Raw genomic sequence first — 7,036 nt, forward strand, 5'->3', positions numbered from 1 at the left:
ACAAGCTGCAAGTTTATGGGTCCACAGAGTTTAGTTTTTTCAAGTACATCATTCAGAGAAAGGCTTAAAGGTCATACCACCTTAACACCAGATAAAAACCTCAGCTTCTGCAGTCTCATCTGACAGATGTCCCTTTGAAATTCTTTTACATCCTGTCAGCCTGCATTGCTAAAAAAGAATCATCAGGTCCCTGGCATCAGCTGTCGAAGTGCTTTATGTGACTGACAGTTACAACAGGGCGTGATTTTTTTAAAGGGGAGTCTGACAGATTTCGGTCTGTAGAAGATGATCTTACATCATCTTATCTGATAACATGAAGGTACATGATGCATCAGTCAAACTAATCAATTTTACATCAGTGGTTCCAGCATCTCATAGAAAACCTCAGAAGCTTTAGATTAATCTATCTTCAGTTGCTGAATAGAGTTCACATTTCACCACTTTAACTCTTCAGCTAGTGGACAAAAACTTAACATAACCAGCATAGATTATAGTAATACACTATGATGTTATTTAATCCTTCTAGTGTTCCTCTAGCACTGACCAGATGAAGATCAGATTTGTTTTTCATCCAGATGGGCTGTAAGAACACAATCACTTCAGGATGATTTAACAGATTTATGTAGAAACTGTTGGTGTTTGTTTTCTAACCCTGCCATAGGTTATCTAGTGAAGCAAACATGAATCAGTGGATGGGTCCAGTAACTGACGGTCGAACCAAAGAGACCTGCTGTATTGTGTAATTTAAAGTCAACAGGATGGCGAGAAATAAAAGCACATCTCATCTGGGGTGGAAAGCGTCTATTTTCAAATCTGGGTCACACCAACAAACTACAAAAAAATGCTTCTGAGAACAAAGACTGATGATCCTCCTGGGATAACTTTTAGATGAGGAATATTTCTCAAACTGTCAGTTTCTTCAGATGGTTCCCAAAGGAAAGAAAAGCTGTCAGGCCAAAACAAATTGTTTTATGATTTCAGGTTTAACTGTCTTTTTCCTCGTAGTTCCCTCATACAAAACACGTGCAAGAAACTTTGAAGATGTTTTGCAGAAAAATTACAGAAAATATATAGAACACCCCAAAAAACACATGCTAAAACACTTAAAAAACTACTCAACAGGATGACACCTGCAGAACTCCATCTCCAACTCAAGTAGAGCACCAGCAGAAGGCATGGAAGTTTAAAAAAAAAATGTTTCCACCAAAAAACTCCTAAAGAAAAAAGCAAGCAGAACATAAGCAGAACTGTTTCCAAACTGCAGCAGAAAACAGCATTATAGAAAACAGCACCAGAAGGCTTCTTGCATATCTCCCCCAGACCCCCTGCAGACCCCTTGCAGAACACATTGAGATCAGCTACAGACATCCTGGAGTAACCCGAATAATGTTCCCTCTTCAGGTCAGCATCATTATAGGAATAAAAAAGCATATTGCTTAGAGGATGTTGGGAGGATCTCTGGAAACAGATAAAACACTGAAAAAGGTCCAGTTCTGCAAATGTTCCAGTTTCTTCTCCTCATCATTTCAGCCCTCAGGCCTCAGCCAGATTAAATAGCTTTGAAGTGAACGTCATGCAAAAACTTTACAGCATCTACAGATCTTGATGGACGTATTATGTTCTGAATGGTTTTAGTTAGAAAACTGGTTTTATTGGACACATTTCAAAGAAAAATCCAGAGGAATTAACCAAAGTTAGTTTTAAAGATTTTTTGTCACAAGGCGTAAGCAGCGTTTAAAGGTTCAAAGACATATTTTAAACATGTTCTCACATGGTTTATAGATGAATATCAATCAAATGTTAGGTTTATAAGGTGTGTGGCTGAGACAAATATTCCTAAGCCCTCTCTTCCGAAAGCATGTTTTATTCAGCAGCAGTTGCTGTTGGTAAATTGATTTTATAACCAATGATCTGAAAATTGGCTCTGAGGTCGGATGAGTTTCTGCTTATCTCAAAGAAAATGTTTACTTTCACCTGAGGTTTGAATATTTTCTCTAGAAGCAGTTTCCCTATTTGCTTTTAAACATGATGTTTAGAGAATTACACATACATCTGAGGTGAATATGTCTTCTCATGGTTGATTTAAAAGGTGTTAGACAGAAAATCAAGGTCCAGCTGAGTTTGGCTGACCAGCAGAGACAACCTGTGGAGATTTAACCCCTAAGCTGCTCCTCATGAGAATAAAAGGTGACAAAAACTCACTTTATTCTCAGCTTTGAGGAAAAAAAGATACTATCTTGGTTGGAGGTCAAACCATTTTAAACAGAAACTAGATTTCACTCAGGTTTGCAGAAAAATATGAAAAAGTCTTTTCTGCTATTGTTGCTACGGATCAGCAACAGCCTTGACATATTATAAGAGCTATAAATGCATAGTTCGTTATTTTCAAATCATCTTTTGATGTAGTGAAACATTAAAAGGACCAGCCCATTGAGTGATCTGTAATTTGAGCAGCTATCGATGAACTAATCCCACAGCAAACATAACTTTAAATTGAACTTTGTAGCTCTGCATGAGAATAATCAGCATCCTGTTTACAGGTTTTAAAAAACAGGCTTTGCCTCAAATGAACAGAAATGAAAGCGTGCAAAAGGAGCTTAAAGATCTGAGAGGAAGAAAAAAAACTTGTTGGATTCTTTAGCTTAAATCTATTACATAAGAGTTTAAAAGATGTTTGATTCATCTGAAGGATTCTTTGCAGTCCTCTTGCATTGTGTCACATCTTAAAGAGCCCCAAAGACGTTCAAAGCACCAGACTTCATTCACTACTTAAATACAAAAAACAATAAGAAATCTGCAAATCAATTAAAGAGTCATCTGACCCTGAAATCAGAGCACACAACACTGAAAGGAATGACAGAAAAACTGTTGTTTGATTCATCTATTAAATGCTTAAGCTCATAACAGGGACATCAAAATAAAAGAAAAATTATGGCTTTTTTGAAAGTGATTGAAAAGTTTCTTTTTGTCGCAACAGCTGATGTGACCTTAAGAGAAATGTGAATGAATACATGTAGGAAAACTCTCATGAACTGAAGGAACCTTCAAAGAAGAGACAGAAGACTTTTTCTTTATAATTTTGAAAGATGACAGTTAAATAACATTATTTTTATATTTACTTCATTTGTTGTTACTTTTTTCTTCTTTAATACCTTATTATAAAACATAATTGTTTCCATTCTCTCTCTGTACTATATCTATATACAATATGATGCCCTGGATTTGTCAAGATGTGGATGTGGCTGAAAGGACCAAAAAGGGTTTTGAAGTTTGTGTATGGTCCTGATTGGTCCTGAAAAGCTGTGTGTTGTCCTCAACAGGTAATTAATATTTCTTTGTGGTCATGAATTTGTTCTCAGTGAGTTCTGGAGGGTTGAACTGAATAGATCTCAAATATATTTTGGAATTTTTTTTTGTATCTTGAGTGTTTACTGAATGTGTTTATGTTGGTCTGAATGTGTCCTAAGTGTTCACAAATTGGCCTTTAAATGTACAGTATGTGTGTGGCTCTGAAGGGGCCAATGGTTTTGAATTTGTATGTAGGTTCTTCAACAGCTTCATGTGGTTTTTATAGATCCTGAATGTGTCTTTTCCATCCTGTCTGGAAAGGTCACATTCCAATCTTATGTTTCCTTATTAAGTCCAATATTTAATGAAATTCTTCTGAAGTACGGCCGGTGCCCGGCCCTACTTCGGGGTGGCCGGCTGCCGGCGGGGCCCGCGGACTCGTCCCCGCGGCTCCCCGGGGCGCCGGCATGGCGGTGGCTGGGGGGCTTCTTCGTGGCTGTCTCTCCTCCTCCCTTGGTGGGGGTCTGATTTCCGGGGCTGGCCCTGCCTTGGTGCCTTCGCTTCTGGGGTCCCTTTGGGCGCCTGGAGCTTTGGGACTCCCAGGGCTGGACTCAGTGCTCTGGGGGGTGTGCCTCTCCGGCTCTCCACAACCACTATTGAGCATTTTTTTTTTTCTATGGTTAAAACTTTACATGCACAAGTTCACCCTCACAAACAACTACAGGTGCTAGGCTTCAGGTACTTAGAGATTCACTTCCAAACAGAAACCCCACATTCATATCTTCAGGTAACACAGAGTACATGTCAGACTTAATAATATTACTTTAGCGATAGTTTCAAGGTGTTTGCTTTATTGTATATCTCGTACCGTGTCTTTTGGTTGTGCTGTTCTTTTTTTCCATCTCATTGCAGGTGATGAAGCAGACTGAAAATGTTTTGTCATTGTCTCCTTTCTATCTCCTCTTTCTTTCATCTTTTGTCCTTTTTTTTTCTTTTTCCTTTTTATTCTTCTGTTTTTCTGCTCTACTTACATTGCAGCGTCCATATGAACTGTAAAACTCCCTGCATAATTATAATAAAGCAATTTATATACATGAAACAAGTGGAGCAGTATGGCAATTGCCATACCGCTACACTTGTGAAAGTAAAATCTGTTGGGCTCCTTTTGGCATCAAGACAATTATTCTTATTGCCACCTTGCCAGACAGGACACTGTAAAAAAAAAAGAAAAAAAAAAAAAAAAGAAATTCTTCTGTTTAAATGTGTCCATGTGGTCCTGAATAGTTTTTAAATAGATCCAGACAAGGGACTGAGTAGGCGTGTGATGTCCTGAACAGGCCTTGAAGAACACATGTGGTCCTCAATGTATTAGTATGGTGTTAGATGTATCCAGAAGGATCCTGTTGGTTCTGGATGTTTCCATCTAATCCTGACAGTACACAATGTCTCCTGGATTTCTTCTCGCTGTGTTCTGTATGTTCTGAATGTGTCCTGAGATGTGTTTGGTCCTCAGAGACAGATGATGGAACAGATGTTGGGACCTGCAGTAGGATAATTAAACAGCTCATTCCTTTGGGCTCATGGTTTTTTTTATTAATTAAAATGTGTTCAGACATGCTGACTGTGTGAGACCACCATAACCTCTATAGATCAATCTGATGTCACAGAAAATTTTGCTGGACTCCATCTGTGATCTGAAAAAAAAAAGACAATTATTTAAATTGTCTTTTTTTTCTAAAAAAAAAGAATGAACACAACCCTCCTCCATCCTTTGCATCTTTAATGGACGCAGGAGATCTGAGGCTGAACGACACGGGACCCGTGTTACCAGCATGTGCGTCATTTTCTGAAATCCCTCAAATGGACCGTCTCTCTGTTTTCAGAGAATAAAGGAGAAGCCGGCCAAACATTTTCAGGACAGTTTGAGGAGAGTTAGGTTCTCATGACACCAGTAGAGGACATCCTGTAGAGGAAAACAGATCATTTTGTTAGATCTGTAACCATATATAGTATGAAATATTTTCTTTGCACATAGGATGACATATTCTAAGCCTTTATTTCTTTTCATTTTGATGATGATAGCTTACAGATGGATGCATTCCTCCCCTCCAGTGTCTTGTGAGGAGGAATGCATCATTTGTCAAGGATCCATGTCCCTCTCACCCTTAGATGCATAGTGGCTCTTGATGATCTCCAGCAAACATTCATTAGTGGAGTTTAATTAACGATCCTGTAAAGACATGGTGTTTAGGGGGGTGCTACTTGTTTAATCATATTTTTTTTGTTCCACTCAATTTTCTATTTCTATAGTAATCTATCACAAATTCAAATTTTCTTGATTTGGATCTGGAATTCAGTTAAATTAAAAGATAATTTACACTATAAATAATGAGTCTTACTAATATGCGAGTTTCTGAGGTGTGCAGAATCATTTCACAGAATAGTTATGATATTTTTACTCAAACAAAAGCGCATTGGTAAACTTTACAATAAACTCAGATCATTCATCCTGCAGTCAAACTGGATCTGAGTCAATATAGGAAGAATATTGATATATGCATTAACTTACATGTTAGTGTCCTTAGCAAACCCAACCAATGTATACATAGAAAAGAAATGATTGTGACATCTTTAAAGCTTTAATGCATAATGAGTGCATGAGGATAACAAAGATAACATAAGCAACTCAAATAAATGTATACTAAAATAAGAAAATAACAAAAACATCCTCGGTTTGATGTGATAAATAAAAAATTTAAAAAACATCTATTTAATAATGTTTCAGTCTAGGTAAAGTATTCATCCCTCTCTCATTCTTGGTCATATTACAACTATGATCTTTAATCTATTTGTTTATAATTTTGTTTGATAGAAAAACACAAAGTACTGCATATTTAGGATATAAGGATAGAATTATGTTGTTTTTTGAATTTTTTACAGTGAAATCGAAAAAGTGTTGAAAAGCATGTTGTATTTACGACCTTTGATCTCATATGACTAAATTAAATCCTTATACTTATATATAAAGAACAAGGCATACAGTTTTAAATTTATAACAACATTTCTTTATTTTCAGCCCACATTATTCAATCACAGCTTCCTTTTACGGTAGGTATGTTTCTACGAGTTTAACCAGATTGAAATCTATGTTCAAGCCTCTTTGTAAAATAAAGTACATAAAGAGTATTCAGACTGGATGTAAAGCAATATATTAGGTCTGAGGTCAAAGATTAGCGGACCATGGTCCGGATCTGGACCCACCTGCTGGATAATCCGGACCCAACCTGATTTAAACATTTATAAATTACCGCATGTTGTCCGACGGCAGTGTCTAACTTCACTTCTGCCGCTTCTCCTGTTAATATGGTAAAGCCATCCGGAGCGTCCGGGACCAGGCTACATGTGACACAAATTAGCCAATGAGCTTTCAGTCTGGGTTGCTGCTGCTGCTACTTTTAGACACAGCAGGCAAACCTGTGGCAAGCCAGGCGATGGGAAAGAATGAGAAGACTGAGAAAAACAGAGCAGAGAAAGTGTAGAATGCTGTAAAAAAAACTGTGGTGAACTAGTAAAAGAAAAATGCAATGGTGTGCTTAAAGATAACCCTGCACATTTTGAGTATTTTTGGCTCAACCTGTTGCTGTGAAGCAGGATTCTCCACCATGAACAGAATCAATAATAAACATAGATCCAGGTTCAAAATTAGCACCTTGATATGTGCTTGAGAATGGCTTTGTCGCCATTCAAA

Source organism: Cyprinodon tularosa, unplaced genomic scaffold, assembly GCF_016077235.1.
Source record: "Cyprinodon tularosa strain WSP-4 unplaced genomic scaffold, ASM1607723v1 ctg603, whole genome shotgun sequence".
NCBI lineage: Eukaryota > Metazoa > Chordata > Actinopteri > Cyprinodontiformes > Cyprinodontidae > Cyprinodon > Cyprinodon tularosa.